Consider the following 17,243-nt stretch of genomic DNA (forward strand, 5'->3'; position numbering starts at 1 on the left):
TGCCCTCGGCAGGCCCCCTGGGAAAAGAACCATTAGGGAAGAAAATAAGGTTCCGCAAGAAATTGTGCGGCCTTACGTTTAGCCCTTGCCATCCTCTATGGAGACTCCTCTACTTACAGGAAGGATAGCCTCATGCATTTGCCAGCAAAGAGGGCCTGTAAAGGAGAGACATATGGATTTGAAAGCCCCACTCTGGCAACTAAGGAGTGTATCTCTGGGCACAGGTGACTTCAACCCCTAGGCCTACCTGGCCGCCCGGAGGCATTCCAGATGATGACTGAACCTAGTCGGTTAAGCTACGGAATGGTTCATTGGTTCCTAGGTGCGTTGTCTCTCTGAGAATGTATGAGGTGTGGGTTTCTAAGGCCTTTTCAGCCCCTTTCTGGCACCTCGGACTGAGGCAAACACATTGTTCTTCTGGCCTCATGTGGTTAGGAGGTCATGTCCCTGTAACTGTTCCACTTGAGGTGTTGAGAAATGGAGGGCCTTTCACGAGAACAGCAAAGCAAATGCTTTGTAGATTATACATAAACGCAGATGCATAATAGAATAATGTAAGAAATTGATCTATAATCAAAGGGTATGCGGGAAAGTTAGGGGAAAATCACCATGTTATTTCTTAAAGGTCGTTTATACATAGGAACATTTTCAAAATTAGGTAATGTTAGGAAAACATAGATGACGTATGCTACAAGGAAATCACTAGCATATATAATGCCACGTTTACTGCAATAAATCGGCCAGTTCAACACACTGCTGTTGTCTGTGTCCATTTTTATTGTAGTTTTAGTTTTTTATTTTAGTTTTTTATTTTCCAGTTTTTTATTTTAGTTTTAGTTTATTTTCACCGATGCCGTTCTTCCTTCGAGAACCCCTGGTTGCTGGAGCTGGTCTCCGGCAATCTGTAGTTTTCTAAAGTAAATTGAATTTTCTCTCAGATTCCAGGTACCTTAGGACCAAAGGATAGGATGGGTCTTCTTTACAGTAAACTTCCAGAATGAAGAAAATTCTAGTATTTAATGCTCATGCCATGCAACTCTGCCACTCTTTTCCTCCTCCTTCACATAGGCCCCTCATCACTATCATCTGTTCATTTAGTTCCTCCTTGCTTCTCCCAGTTTTCTAGGCAATTCTTGCCATTTTTGTCAATGACTTCAATAATCATGTGATCAACCATTTAATATCTAAGTCTCTCAGTTCCTTGACATGAGAATCCCTGAGATTCTCTTCCGTGTCACCACAGGCATACATTGCCTTTGTAAACAATCAACTTTGTCATCACCTGGAATTGAGACCTCCACTGAAACCCCGACATACAGCTACTCTTCCTGTGTGTTAAGTATCAGTAGTATTTTTAAGTCACTGGTACAAATTTTCACCTTTTCCAAATTCCTAAGACACGAATCTCCTTAATTTTTCACCGACATCAGCTCTTGGCCTCATTCCTCTCTGTCCAGTTTAGATTCCACAACTCATCATTTATATTCACAACTTTACATAAAGCCTTACCTCTCTTGAAATTGCTGTCTTTGATTTTGCTTACCCTGGACAAATTCAACCATTTCTGCCTGCACCCATGGACCTGAATAATTTAGCACTAACAATCTAGTAATGTTGACTGGTTTTGCTTGAAATTTAGTCAGAAATTCCAAATAGATATTCAACATGGCCTCAGCAATCCTAATATATTTGTGAACCACACCTGCCTTCCTACTCTCCAATAGAATCATTCTACACCCTCTTTCCAAAACCTTTCACAATCTCTCTCTTACTTTTTCACTCTTGGTGACATACTGCACTGGAAAACTAAGTGACAACAGAGGAAGTGCCTACTCTTCTTCAACACGTGATCAACACAAAACCATCTTCATGAAAACGTATCTACATTTCTTTCTATAGTCTTTAAACAAGAATATTGAATGTTTGCCATTTGTGAAATACCAAACTTTCCTTTCTGTTAAGCCCTGGATCTCATTACTGCTTGTTTTCTCAAGAACCTCTTTTTGACACCAGGCCTTTGATGGTCCCTGCCTGTCCCTCCAATTCTGTTTCATGCCTCCCTTGATCACAATGTTTCAGTGTCACCATACTATTTTTTAGTACCTCTAAAAGACCAACTCTTTCCTAACTCAGGGACTTTGGACCTCTTGACTTTTGGAGATTAAGTCATTGTCACTGTCCTGTACTCAGAGTGGCCTTCCCTGACCAAAAAAAAGTAGGTTTACCTCAGCCTTATCAGCTATCTCTGTACTCTGCTTCCTTCTTAGCATATATGTCAAATCTAAGTATATTTATTTGTTGTTAGATTGCTTAATTTTTGACTGTGCCTCCTTCTCAACTGTGAGCTCCATAAGGATATGAACTAGATCTGTGATTAAGCTTCTCCTATTCCCCAGATTACTGCTTGCCCATGGTATGTACTAAATAAGCATTAGGTTAAATGAGTGAATGAATGAATGAACTTACCATTGTTAATTTTTTAACTTCCATAACCAAGCCTTAGTCTTGTGAGAAATAGCATTGGTTACTTAACAGTGACCCCTGTCTCTATCATAACTAGAGATCTACTTGAAAAAATTTGTGCCATGCCAATCTCCATAACATTAGACTCAATCAGATTATATTGATGTTCCTAGGGATATGGAACATTCTGTGTGGGGCATAGTAAGGGTTTCACAGATCTTGAGACTATAACTATAATCTTCTCACTGGCTTCTCACATTCGTGGATTAATAGTCAAAAAAGTAGCTACTTGCTACACTTTGTTGGAGTAATTTAATCCTAATTCTAATGAAGGCCTATGGTTACTACTACAAAAAGGAAACAGGATGCATATGTCTGGAACCCAGGGACTTCTCTGAGTCTTTCCTTGTCCAGTGATAACTGTCAATAGACAATTGTAGCAACCATACCGTAAAAAAGCAAACAAACAAAAGTTCATACCATAAGTGATGAAATTCTGGATCACTCACTAGGAAGTAATCCAGGACAGAAAGGTGCTGGACTATGATGAAGGAAATATAAAATGGGTGTCCCAGAAGTGAGATGAAATAGTCACAGCCTAAAGACTGGTGGCTGTAACTTACTTTATTAGTGTTTCTGTCTTTAGTCTATGAGATCATGACTGTCCACTAGCTCAAGGGGATTCTGGAGCTGACTGGATTTGTAACTCTCCTTTGGAGGAAGAAATGAAGACATTTTGTTCTCATAAAGAATGAAGGCTCCATATTGTATTGTGGAAGACAGATAATGGGGAAAAATTAATGGATCTGAATAAGTCAAGGTGTGGATTATATAGGACATGTATATCTCCTCAGATTCTGTTGCTCTCTCCTATCCCTTTCACTCTGGGCTACTTGTTATGCTTCATTCACCTTTGGGGCCCTAATAACTTCATATGAGTAGTGAGTTTCTCCTGAGGACATTCAGCCTACACTTGGGATTGGATGACTCCTCCTACTACTTCCAGGCAGGAATGACACACCGTATTTTCAGGCATGGAGTCTAGCCTCCCCAGGAACTGCCAAAGCTTCAAGACTGATGTCAGCTAGAGAAGTGGGGGAGTTAACTCTCTGAAAATGGGAAATTAGACCAATGGGAGATGAGAGATAGAAGACACCACCAGATACATGATATATCCCCTATATATATAAGTCCCCTCTCCCTTCCTTGTACCGATAGACTATTCTGAAGCAATGCTTTCAAAACCACCTTGCTGGAGATTCCACAGGTAGCCTAGTGGATTTACATGCCAAGCAGCTGGTTATCTTTTCTCCAAAGCTCATCATAAAACAATAGCGATATATTATATTGTATTTATTTCTCATCATTCCCTGCTTCATTTGTCTTTTTGTCCACTTTATCTCCTCTGGTCTTGCACCATCCAATAAAGTATTAGCGCTTTAGCCTTGTTTCAGGTTTATTTGTTTAAGGGAACCCAGGATTACAAATACCTACTAAATGCAAGTCATATAAAATTCAAAAACTTTTGTGACTGAAATATATTTACTTATGAATACTTATATATTCTATAAACAATGCACATGACAATCATTTTGCTTGAAGCATGAGTCAACAATACATTATTAATTTATTTTAAAAAGTCTCTTCATTCACTTGGATGAGTATCATTTTGTACTTATCTGTGGTTTATCTGTATTCTATTTAACCTCTTCTCTGAAAGAGTAGCCAACTTTATTTTGATACACGATGTCTGTGTTTTACATTTGCTACATAATGATCTCATCATGACTAACAAAATTAAGAAATGTATTATTAACATTATCATTATGAAAAGATCTATACTTTCTCACTGAGTTATATGAAACTACCTATTGCACCACTTATGAAAACTCATAAAAATAAATACCAACAGACATCAACAATGGACAACTCATAGCTTGGATTCTTGAAAAGTTCAGAGTTTACTAGGGAAGATAGACACACAATACAATAGAGACTGGTAAGAATTATAATAGAGGAATGTGCCAAGGGCTAAGAGAGCAGAAGAGAAAGGCCAATTAACACTTCCTGGCAAGGTTATCAAGGAAAAAGTAACATTTGGAATATGTCTTAAAGGATTAGGAAGATGTCCTCAGAAGGAAAAGAAGAAAGACCATCCCCAGCAGAAAAACAAAATTCACACAACAAATACTTACTGACATTTATGTTTTAACCAGTGATTTATACTCTGGAAACAGAGTGGTAGACAAGCCGTAGAAAATCTAGAGCTTTCATTCCAGTATGGGGCAGACACTGAACAAACAAACAAAGGAAAATTTAGTTATGTGTGTTGTGCCTGTAATTAAAACAAGGGGGCATGACAGAAAGTGACCAAGGGACTACTTTCATGTGGATGGTCAGGGTCAGCCCCAGTGGCGAAGTGACATTTATGAGGAGTTGCATCAGGCCCTCAGGGAAAGAAATGAGTGGGAAACTTTCATAGCTATAACATGGAATTTGTGTGATGGGAGAAATTAGAGCAGATCAATTAGATGGATAGTTAGGGACTTTTATGCCGAATTTAACCCTAAAAGAATAGCAAATATTTTTATGACCATAACAAGGGAAGGGACTCAAAAGAGTCTCAGCAGCTGTAGTGTAGAGTCTGCAAGTCGGTGAGGAGGACCCAAAGGCAGAGCAACAACAGGGAAGGCAATGCAGTTGTCCATCCGGTTGAACTCAGATGAGCACTTACACTAATAAGAAGATAGCTCTCAAGAAAGATTTAAATGGTAGGTGTGTTAGGATTTAACAAGTGAATATTGAGATTTTCAAAGGTAAAAATGTGAAAGGAATTAGGATGACAGGTTCATGGTTGTGGTATTCCCTGTGAATGATGATATAATTCACCAAGATAAGGAATTCAAGTACAGGAATGGTATTTTGTTTTGGTGGAGGGTGAGTAAGTCAGGGACAGAAGAGTAATTTAGTTTCAGGCATGTTGATTTTGTTGTGCTTAAGATAACCACTGTTAGTGTATAATTAGAAATACAAATCTGAAGTTCAAGAAGACTTCAAACTCAGCAATAATAAGGAGACAAAGTCACACAAAAAATGTTTGGGACTGTTAGGATTTATGTGAATAAATTCGACACCTATTCACCGCTCTCAAAATCTCCCAAACATAAATCAGAAAGCACTGTCATATAGAGTTTTGTAGTTCTAAGATGAGAATTCTTCCCTGAAGAAATCACCCCCATCTAAAGCTGCAAGGAAAACTCCCTCCATGAAATAGAAAATCCTCCCAGACAGTTGATATTCTTTTGAAGTTAGCAATAATGGATCTAGCAAATAGGCTTTAAACTTAGACATTCTCAACCTACTTTAATTCTGTTAATCTACAAAGTGAATTTCATGGGCACTTAGATCCCAAATTCTAATTCTAATTTGTTCTCTGTATTGTGCCTTACATATTTGGGTATTCTGCATGTAGCGGTTACTTCCCTGTGTCATAAATGCGTAAGATATAATACAATACTTACTGAGACATAAGGAAGAAAAAGTAGGTTACTTTACTATGGGGGAAAACTGTGCCATTATGTAGTTAAATATATAGTGAATGACTTCTATTTTCTGATCATGAAACATAGGAAAGTTGTAGAGCATATCTGTGGATGTCAAAAAAAAAAGTCACTGAATGACATAATAGAAAAATCATTAGGCTTGGGTTCAGAACACCGTATTCAAGGACCAATACTAGCATTTATTAACTGTGAGAATTTAAGCCAAAAACTTGATCTCAGTAAACTCCACTCTATCTGAAAAATGGAAGACAGTACCTAATTTGTAGGGTTGTCATGACAATTAGATGAATATCCATGTATAAAGCAATAAAGCATTGCAGCATGTAAACTTCAGTTAAAGATGGCCATTTTAACCAAGTATTAATTAAATAGATATATAGAAAAACCTGACTGAAATTAAGACCCAGATATGATTTGAGAACCACAGAGGATTATGTCTGTATCTAGATCCAACTTTATTTTTACCCCAAATTTGTGATTCAGTAGCCCTTGAAGTAACTGGAAGCCAAAGACAGTTATTTCTTATAGTCTTCCAAGTTAGATGCAATCCTAAGGACAAGAGGAATGTGAAGAAAAAGAGGATTGTGAAGTCGACAATCTCATTACCTGAATTATAATTGAGTAAGGACAACTCAATTCAAATGGCTTAAGTAGCAATTAGTTAAATGACAAATTTAAGCTATGATTCCTTGCTTAGGGGCAAGGTGAAGCTTTTCCTAAAAGTAATGGCATGAAATCCAGAATACAGTGACTTTCTGAAATGTCTGATGTGCTGAAGCTCATAAGCTGTTATTAATTGCTAAGAAAAATCAGATAATTGAATATGGAAAGAAATGTTTCTCATTGCTTGTAAATGTTAGATTATATTTTATATATTTTTAAGTAATGTATATTAATATTATATTGTTTGAAAGTATGTTTACCACCGGATGCAGCATTAAAATTATTTTTTTAAAAATCTCTTTTTTGATAAATGAGGTGTGGTGTCTAATAAAAAGTTGAACACTAAAAAGAAAATTTTAAACCCTTTAATCTATCAGAAGTTCTCAAATATAGCTGCCCATTAGAATCACCTGGGGAGCTTTGTAAAACTACCACTTTATGGGCTTCATCCCTTGAGCTTCTGATTTAATATGTGTGGGTAAGACCTGCGCAACATCAGTTTTAAAAGCTCCACGGGTAATTCTAATATGAAACCGATGCTGAGCATCTCTGATCTTGACAGAAGATGTATGGCCTTTCCATAGATCCCAGAGCTTTAACACGGTTAAACCCTTTAAGCATTACCACTAAAAGTCACTGAATAGACAGTGGATTGTGACAAATAATATTTTCATTTGAAGAGACATAAAATCAAGCCATGCCCTAATCACTATATTCTTATTTAGTTTCTCCGTACACTGCCTTAACAAACAGGAAGATTAATATCCTCCTCTGTTCTGTTGACCTTCCAACCAAATATTGTCCTAAACAATACGTCTACATCACCTTTGTCAAGACCATCAAACTCATTGCCTTTCAATACAAAAACTCAGATCAGGAGCTCCTTTATTTATCTACAAGTATATTTTGGAGAATATTTAACCTAGAAGACGAACCAGAATCTCCTCAAAGATAAGAGATTTCTCAGGAGTCAAGTTGGATTTAAGGCAGTAATTGACCTTTGTTTTCTTCCTCAAACTTTTCCAAACTGTTGGCCCTTCTATAAAATACTTTTCAAAATAGAGAACAAAATTGGCAGTGTGTTATATAAACATTGCTAGTTTTGTCTTTGGGCTTTTTCACATCTTCCATTCAGGGAGACAATCTATAGACCTCCATGGAGAATACAAGTCCTTCTTTACCCTTCATAACACATGTGTGCACCTGTTACCTAAAAACAGAAGCACTATGTTCCAGACAAGATCTACTCCATGCATCTGCTAAGCTGCTAACAACTTCTGCCAACAGTAGAGTTAACATAATGATTTTTAAAACATTACCTGAATTCTAATTCACTAACCATTTATGTATTTAGATTAGAAGGTCTACCCTTATCACAAAATAGTTTGTAAGAAAGCTAAATAATTGGTCTGATTCTTAGAAATTTTTACATTATGTCATCATGCTATTATGTTTGCTTATAAGACAATAAAGTAATCCTAAGGGTATATATGTACAATTTTAAGTAAAGTATATAGTATATACAGCATAATATATAGCTTATATAATATTTATGACCAATTTTTCACTAAATATCATAACATTAAAGCCAGGAATATCAATAGAACTTTCTGCAATGATGGGAATAATAAAAATGTTCTATTCTGCATAATTTGTTTTTTTTCCAAAATTCCTTTAGACATGCACTACACAGGAGCATCTTCACCAGATGCTGCAGCACCAAGTACAAAATCATAGATGTCTTCCTTTTCATCAGGGCACGCACAACTTGGAAAGGCACATCCACAGCAGCTCTGAAGGAGATAAAAAGTATCTCTCGGATCAGCTCACATTTGCTAGCATTTTTATTTTATTATTATTGACTTTGTAGACGACAGAGACCTGATAGTACAATTATTTTTACAGGTGAATTACTTATGGAAAATTTCCAGGATTTATCAGGATCTTGAAACAAGTGTAAAGAAATGAACAAAAAGGTACAATTGCAAATTGCATTGGTGTATGTTTAAAACCACTTCATATAATTTGTGACACATGGAAGTTTTAACAAGAAAACTTTGAAGTGAGGACAGAGAGACTCAGATACAGAGTGGTTGAGTATCTTGCCTACAGGTGCAGAATAGGTGAAATATTCAGGATTCAAAACCTGATAGTCCAGCTCTAGAGTCTGCATAATTAAACTCACTTTAAAAATGCTAATCCTGGGATGCCCGGGTGGCTCAGTAGGTTGAGCATCCAACTCTTGATTTTGGCTCACATCATGATCCCAGGGTTGTGGGATCAAGCTCCAAGTTGGGCTCTGTGCTGAGGGTGGAGCCTACTTAGTATTTTCTCCCTGTCTCTCTCCCTCTCTCTCTTCCTCTAAATAAAAAATAAAAAATGCTAATCCCACTACTAATAAGTAATGATACAAATGCTCGTTCTTTAAAATGAATAATTAAATATGCAAAAAAAATTGACCTGATGAAGGAGAAAAAAGAAGATAAAGCCAAAATATACCAGACATGATTGAGAATGAAAAGACACATGGTTAGAGATATGACTCAGATTAAAAAAATATATTATAAGGGTGCCTGGGTGGCTCATTCAGTTAAGCGTCCAACTCTTGGTTTTGGCTCAGGTCATGATTTCACAGTTGGTGAGTTCGAACCCTGCACTGGGCTTGGTGCTGACAGTGAGGAGCCTACTTGGGATTCTCTCTCTTCTCTCTCTGCCCCTCCTCTGCTTGTGCTCTCTCTCTCTCAAAATAAATAAATAAATTTGAAAAAATTATAAAACATTAATATCAAAAATTTGAAAAATAGAGGAAGTTATTTACTAACCAAAAAGACCAAAATTAATCAAAGAAGTAGACCATTTAAATAGGTCAATTACTCTAGAAGTGAGCAAAGTAATTAAAATCTACCATTGAAAAAGACAGTTGGGTTCTATAGTTTCATAGTTGAGTTCTAATCTTTAAGACATATGTTAAATACAAACTTTTAGATAATCTTTAAACAGGAGATAATGTTATTTCAATTATTCTCAGACAACGGTGTATTTCTGAAGCTACCCCTATTATAAACTGTGATTACAAAAAAGACAAAAAATAAAAACTCTTCCTTATGAATATTTTAAAACATTTTCCTCATTTCTTCTATATTACATTTAGAATATTACATGTATTTTTAAATATATGTTTGTAGGTAGGCTATGTTATCTTTCATTAAGGATAATAAATAGGTTATTAAAATATTTTCATAGAAAGTAGATATTACATCTGAGACTAGGTGGAAAATATTGATTTATACAATCAGGAGAAAAAGAGAAGTAAAGTAATTTTTATTGAGAAAAAAAAGAACAATTTAGTTGCAAATAATTGGCTGTGGATAGAAGAGGTCTTTTTTGTACCATTTGGGCTTCCCCCATGGTGGTAAGGGATCGTAGGGAATACAGGAAGGCTAATTTAAAGTCTCTGGTACCTTCTGGATCATGCCTGTGGTTAGATAGCCAATTTTGAATTGCTTTTTCTACCCTTACAGTCCTACATTAAAAATCTTCCACAAGCCATGTATTTTCTCTTTGCTTTAAATTCTCCAGAAAACTTACTCTATAATGTCAAGGAATTTTTCAATTAGTAGGAGTATTAGAAATTGTCTAGTCTATCTACATCTGAGGAAAGAGAGCCAATAATCAATGTCTTTTCCAGAAATATACAACTTTCAAGGAGCAAAGCCATGATTCCAACTCAGAAATCCTATTTTCAGATCTGTTGCTCTTTCTACTCCACTGGATGTTCTCTTCTCATGGTGACAAGCAAAAAAAAAAAGGTCAAAATACACTGCAGATGAGAAATGTAAAAATAAGTTCAATATCTCTATTTGTGTGTGTGTGCTTAAGAAAAACTTTCCTGTAAAAATAAGGAAGGACAATACAGCAAAGAAGCAAGCCTTACTGGGCAACCACTTGACCTTTTCCTCCCATACTACATGGGATTTTTGTTTCTTTTCTGTTTCTTGTAATATGTTTATTTATTTTAAAGATGGTTTCCTATTCCATTTCATCTTTCATTTCAACTATTACAATTAGTCATAAATACGGAATGAGTAGATTATCCAGATCAATTCCACATCTAATGCTCAGCTTTTATAGACATTAAAATTCAACATATTTTTTGCTCTGATATCTAAGAAAAACCCAATTATGTATAATTTTATTTAAATTTTAGAATGGTTACTATTTACTGAAAACCATATAAAATTCAGGAAGAATCTCTGAATGTAACTTAATTATCAGCAGTAATTACACATGGAAAAAATGCTTCTAGTTTATTTTGAGAGGTAGCTCAGCACAGCACATGTTGCTGATTACACTCATTGTCTTTGCTTAACTGAACATGAGCAATCTCATCTCTACATTTCACATCATAAAGCATCCTCAATTTAGAGTTACTGCTATATTTTCTGTTTTCATACTGTCTCCATTTAAATGCTACACTTGAAACATATATTTTCAACAAATAAAAAAATTCATAATTCAGTGTAAATGATTAGAATAAAAATATGGGATCTTAAGAATGCTTTTCAAATAGGTCCAAGGGCTAAAATATTACCATTGCATTCCCCCTATCTCACTAACCCAATCCCATGTGGGATGATCAAAAGTAACATAATGGTTACTATTATAATATGTATGCGAAAATGCACGCAAATTTTGAACTATTTTCATATATTTTTTTAAAAATTTTTGCAAAAGTAATAAAATGTTGAGTAAACATGATACTCAAAAAAACCTTTAGAACTGTGAATATATCTGTATATAAATCTTCTCAGAGGTAACACCCTCAAGACTTTCAACGAATACTCTTCTTCAATGAATACTCAACTCCCAATCAACTGGTCCTCCATATCAGGGTGGAAGGTGAAGAAATGCATGTTTCCATGCAGGCACATGTGCACACTGGCTTACAGGCTAGTCACAGCTGTTTCCACAGAAACAAGAAAGAACCTCATACTTTGTTGTGAGATAGTATTCCATATATGACTTTTGGCAGCTCCGATGTTGACTTTGTCCCCTAATTCTAGTGCGATATTCACACTAGTCTAAGTTCTGGGGTACGAGGTTTACAGATGCTACAGTGAGTATAATAACTCTTTGACACCACCACAACCACTAAACCGTCAGTCCACCAGAAGAACTGTCAATACACTAGATTGACAAAATTTTAACAAATGCACAAGATGAGCCATGCTAAGGTTGAAGTAGAGATTTCTTTGGTACTTTTTTTTAATTTGGGGAAGCGTTTTTCAACTCTTGATATAAAAATATTATTTTAAAGCTATACACATTCAAAAATAGGAATCTGACTTTGAGCCACACCCAGATAAAATTAATAAAAGCACATACTTTGCACCATTCTTCACATAAATTCACTTAAATGCCTTAAGTGATCTGAGAAGAAATTGTGGTTGAACCAACTAAGTAGTAGGCCAAATTTCTGGCATGGAGTATTCTAGTAATGAATTTCATTGAATTTGTATATATGCTATACAAACTATATTATATACATATATGCATGTGTAATATATGCATATTGTAAGTGTTATGTTATACACTATATATGTTATATATACACATATGTGTGCATATAATGAAATTGCATAACATATCATAGTATAATAATAACAATAAAATAAAAACTGTGATGTAAAAATAAGAAGCAGACGGTAAGGAGTTTATAGTCAGCATAAGATACCTAGAATATGGTGGCCTATTGAAATCAGAACAAACTATCTCAGGAAAAATAAATCATTTGTCTTATACCATAAATCTTACTCAAATGATTAATTAGCAACAATTACACATAAATTTAGATTAAAATGAAAACAGAAAAATCAAGGAATTTAGAGTCACATCCTATTTCTCCTTAGGAAGAGTTATTTTTAAGCTAAGACTTCATCTGTTTGTGGGCTACCTAGAGAGATAATGTGGACAATTTAAAACTTATGAAAATCACATAACCCGAGTTTGATAAACATTATTCCAGAGCACACTTGTATCTCTTCTTTGATTCCTCTCTCTATTATCTGACCAGAAACATCTGACTTTAGCCTCCTTTCCAACTTCTTGTTTCCCCAGTCTATCCGTTGGATATTGGTAGTTTCGAGATTACTGAATGCCAGGTTTTTATTTGTTAGCTATCAGGCACCTGGTATTAGTAAAGAAGGAAAAAGGAAATCCAATTTCCTTAAGAAGAAAGAGATACATAAATTGAGCCTGCCCTTTCTAATAGGAAAAGAATAATTGTCTTACTTTTTGAAAACACAAAGCCTATTCTTGTTAGTATGGATTATCACATAACCTTTGGAATCGGGTGTAATATAAATGCATTTCAATAATAAATGAACATTATTACTATGGTTGCAGTATGGTTCTCTGATGAGAGGCTATGTCCTAAACAAATTCCAATGAGGTAGCCCAAGGCTTTATCGGACACAACAAACTGCAGAAGTCATTATCCTTCCTCTCCTCTCACTTCCTTGTCCTGAACACCATACTCCTCTGTTGCTAAAATCCTGTGGACTCGTAATCTGCAATATGGCTTATAACTACTCCATTATTTTCATGCTGACTGCTATTTATTTAGTTGAGTCTTTGTAATTTGTTACCTACATTTTGCACTGGTCTGCTTCTCATCTCTTTTCCTCCAATGTAGCCCTCATATCCTTAGTAAATCAGAGACCAGATGTCTTTTAGTCCTTTCTTTTCAAAATCTCTTCATAATTGATAGAATGACCAACTCCTTAGCTTAGAATTTGAGGCATTTCCTCAGCTCTGTGAATCCACCTGATACTAAGTTCTTCATTTTCCCATCCAGTCCACTCTCCTCACACTCACTCTATTCTGATCATACGAGGAAAATGTATGCATCTGTGACATTTCCTATGTAATTCCAAAGCTGAGCATGGCTTCCCTTGTATCTATATGTTTTTGATCCTCTTTGAGGTTCAATTTAATACCTTCTTTTCCATTAGTTCTTCCTTATATTACTTCCTTACTTACGATGCATTTCACTGCTGACTGATCACCACTTGTTTACTTTTTACTTGAGTATGAATTCTATTATTCTGTCTTATAATATAAATTATAGATGCTTTAGAATAATTCTTGTTTGGTCCTAATATTTGTGTCCTTATTTCACTCAGAATCTAGTATTTTCCTCCTCTAGAGATGCAGCACATCAAAGTAGTAAAGCACATGGGCTATGGAATCAGACAAACCTGGGTCCAAATCTTCAGTCTACTATTTAGCACCATCACATCTTGAACAAATTATTTTTCTTAGGCCTAAGTGTTGTCCTAGTGGACTGAGTATGTTCATAGTGCCTTATATTAGAAGATTCTTATGCAAGCTTATTCAACAAATGTTTTTTGAGACCCTTCTTTGGTCTAAGCATAAACTGGAGTAAACAGTGGAGAACAAAATAGTGCTTCCTACCTACAAGTCTTATTGTAAAGATTGAATGAGACAGTATATATGATAATCACTTTATACTTACAAGTGCCAGAAAATGATCAGCAATTAATAATGTGGTTTCTGTAATTTTTTATAAGTCTTCACTAAACATTTATTGAAAACTACTACATGTCAGAATTGGTGGTTACTCCAGAAAAATGAGAGCATGGCTCTTAAGCTCCACAGGTTAAAGAATAACAGGGCAGCAAACTAGTAAGCCTGCAACATGGTGCAGAGAGATGGGTGTTCGTAAGATTTGGCTAACTAGATTTACCTTTAAAAAAAAAGTAAATATTTTCATGTTGTTCCCTGATTATTAAAACTGAGAGAATATAGTCAGGTGGACCATGTAATACTTTAAATTGAGATAATATTAAGTAACTGCTGCCACCTTTGGCATTTTTAGAGCAGGCATTATGATAAACATAGTTGGGTATTTCTTGATCAATCATCTTAGTCACTTCAAAATACCAATTAGCCCTTGTAAATGTTAATAATATAAGCAATAAAGAACAGATGGCGGCATGATCAGAAAGCAGCTGCTGTTTTCCTGTCAAACCAAAAGATGTGAGCAATGTTTCTAAACAAGGGCCCAGCAGAGAAATCATGGTGATGAAATTTTCTGCTCCAGGCCCATGCCATATATCTTCTATCTAAAGCTGCTTAAAGGCATTTACGGGCAGTAAGGGCCATAATGGTGTTGATGATCTCTGCTGTGTGGAGTGTTCTGAGATAACAGGCAGGTCACCTTCTGCAGGCCTGCCGGCGAACTTGGGGGATAATCTTTTCAAAGCTCAGGATAAGCTCCCCCGCATCATTCAGTTCTCTGTTCTTAGGATCCTCAAGAGCTTAGGAACCAAGCTGGAGGACACTTAATCTAAATGAACTCCAGTGTTCCACACAAATGGGATCATTGCCATCAACAAAGACAAAGGAAGATTTTCCTGAGTTTACCTGGAATGGCCATTTATGCCCTGTATACTGCTTGCTCTATGTTTTAATTTCCATCTGATTGATCTTTTTTTATTCTTTCTTCCCCTTCCTTACCATCCCCCCATCTTGCTCCCGCGCCAGCGAGAGAGAAGGTATGTCAGATTCCTTCGCAATAAACTGAACTGATAATGTCAAAAGAATCCATTGTGCACAGATGCCTTCTGGAATATTTTCTTTACATTCATCTGCCATAGATATGCATATCATTTATTCTGAACCATTCATGTTAGTCCACAGACTAAACTCTCAAGTGACCATAAGAATCTGACCACTAAGTATCTAAAGTACCTGTGTATGAATTATTGTGTGTTTGGATGGGCAAGGACTTGAGGCACATACTTGTAATCGCAGACATGGAAAGGTTTTAGATGCTGGGACTCTTCTTGCTTACAGCAGGGACTGAAGTCCTACAAAAGGTACTTTTAGTTCCATCTATATAGACCTACGGCAAACTTAAGCCAAAGCAGCAGATAGACTGGCTCAGGGAAAATGAACTTTCTGGAGCCAGCACAGTGGTGCCCAGAGTGAGATCACTCAAAAAATTACATACAATTTTGGAAATGTTTTCTCTGAGGATAAAGAGGAAAGAGGTGAGCAGCTATGCTTGAGTGAGATGTGCTTGCTCCTAGATAGGAAAGCAGATGAATGATCCGGAATAGATTCTGTTTTCACAGCCATGGAAGCCTTCCAGCCTCTCTCTCTCTCTCTCTCCCTCAGCTGCCAACACGTCCTCCACTCTTCAATATTCAAAGTAATTGTTTCAGAAATTGTCTAATTCCACACCAAACTCAAATTCATTTCTTATTGACTCCTCGTTGGACCACACTTCCCAGTTTCTCAGAGTTTTGTAGGAACATGGGCCTGAGTTCTAGGTAATGGAATATAAACACAAATAATGTGGACTTCATTTATGCCTGTTCCTCAGAAATCTCCCTTGTTCAATCTTCATATTTTTCTTCTTCCAGATGCTTCATTCAAACAAACATGATGACCCTGAGAGCCAAGTGCTGAAGACAAAAGTGACATAGGATGGAAGAATGATTTGGTTTTATTTTTTTTGTTAGGGCAGTTGTAGCTCAGTTTGGTTCTTCCTCTTACACTATAGCCCTTACTCTACCAAGGGTCCTTACCCCTAAGGTTTGGCCATCTTGAAGTCTCAACCGGACATCTGAGTCTTTAGTGAATTTCTCCACTGCAGCTACACCAGCATGACAGCACCTCCCAAACCTGAACAGCCTGTGGTAGTTCTGTTCAGCCCTCATGCCTGCAGGAGACTTTCTGTGCTAAGGCCTAGGAAGCTCCTCCTGTTCACGTTCAGCCCAGTGCTTGGGCAGAAAGCTATAGTGAACTTGTGAATATCCACATAGATATCCACCACCACCCCCTACACAAAGCTTTCATTCCCCTTGTGTCCTGCCCTGCAAATTCCTATCACTCCTTCAAGCCTACATTACAATATGTACCACTTACATCTCAGTAAAATGGTCACTCTGCTTGGAGTCTACCTCATTGCACCAAAATCACTCACCAAATACTATGAATATTACTGAATATATTAATCTACATTATTCTCTACCTCTATGCCACTGAAAGTAGTTCATTTGTGTGATTCTAATGCCTTATTTTTTATACAATTTGAATGCTTTATATTTTACAAACTCCATGCTCTTGCAATTTTATGAATATCTATTTTGCTGGCAAGTCACAAGAATCACAGGAGAATATAATTTCAGAAGAAGATAGTAATTGCTTTAGTATATCTGCTGTTTAAAATGTGGACAAAGTATGGTATAAACAATATATTCAATCTGAAATCAAAGGAAAGTGGTTGGTTAAAGATGTTTCCCATAAAAACAGGGACTTGAGTGTCATTTCCAGGCATGATTTAACTTTAGTGTAATGGGAAAGAAAATAAACATTTCTGATATTCAGAAAGGAAGAAAGAAAAGTTTATAGGTGAAATCGTAAAAGTTGATTTAAAAAAAATGAAGGTGACCATTCTGATTGGAAAAGAGGCAAAACATGATATTGATTTGAACATGTTTTTGTTGAAATATATTTACATTG

The sequence above is a fragment of the Acinonyx jubatus genome, chromosome B2, assembly GCF_027475565.1.
Source record: "Acinonyx jubatus isolate Ajub_Pintada_27869175 chromosome B2, VMU_Ajub_asm_v1.0, whole genome shotgun sequence".
NCBI lineage: Eukaryota > Metazoa > Chordata > Mammalia > Carnivora > Felidae > Acinonyx > Acinonyx jubatus.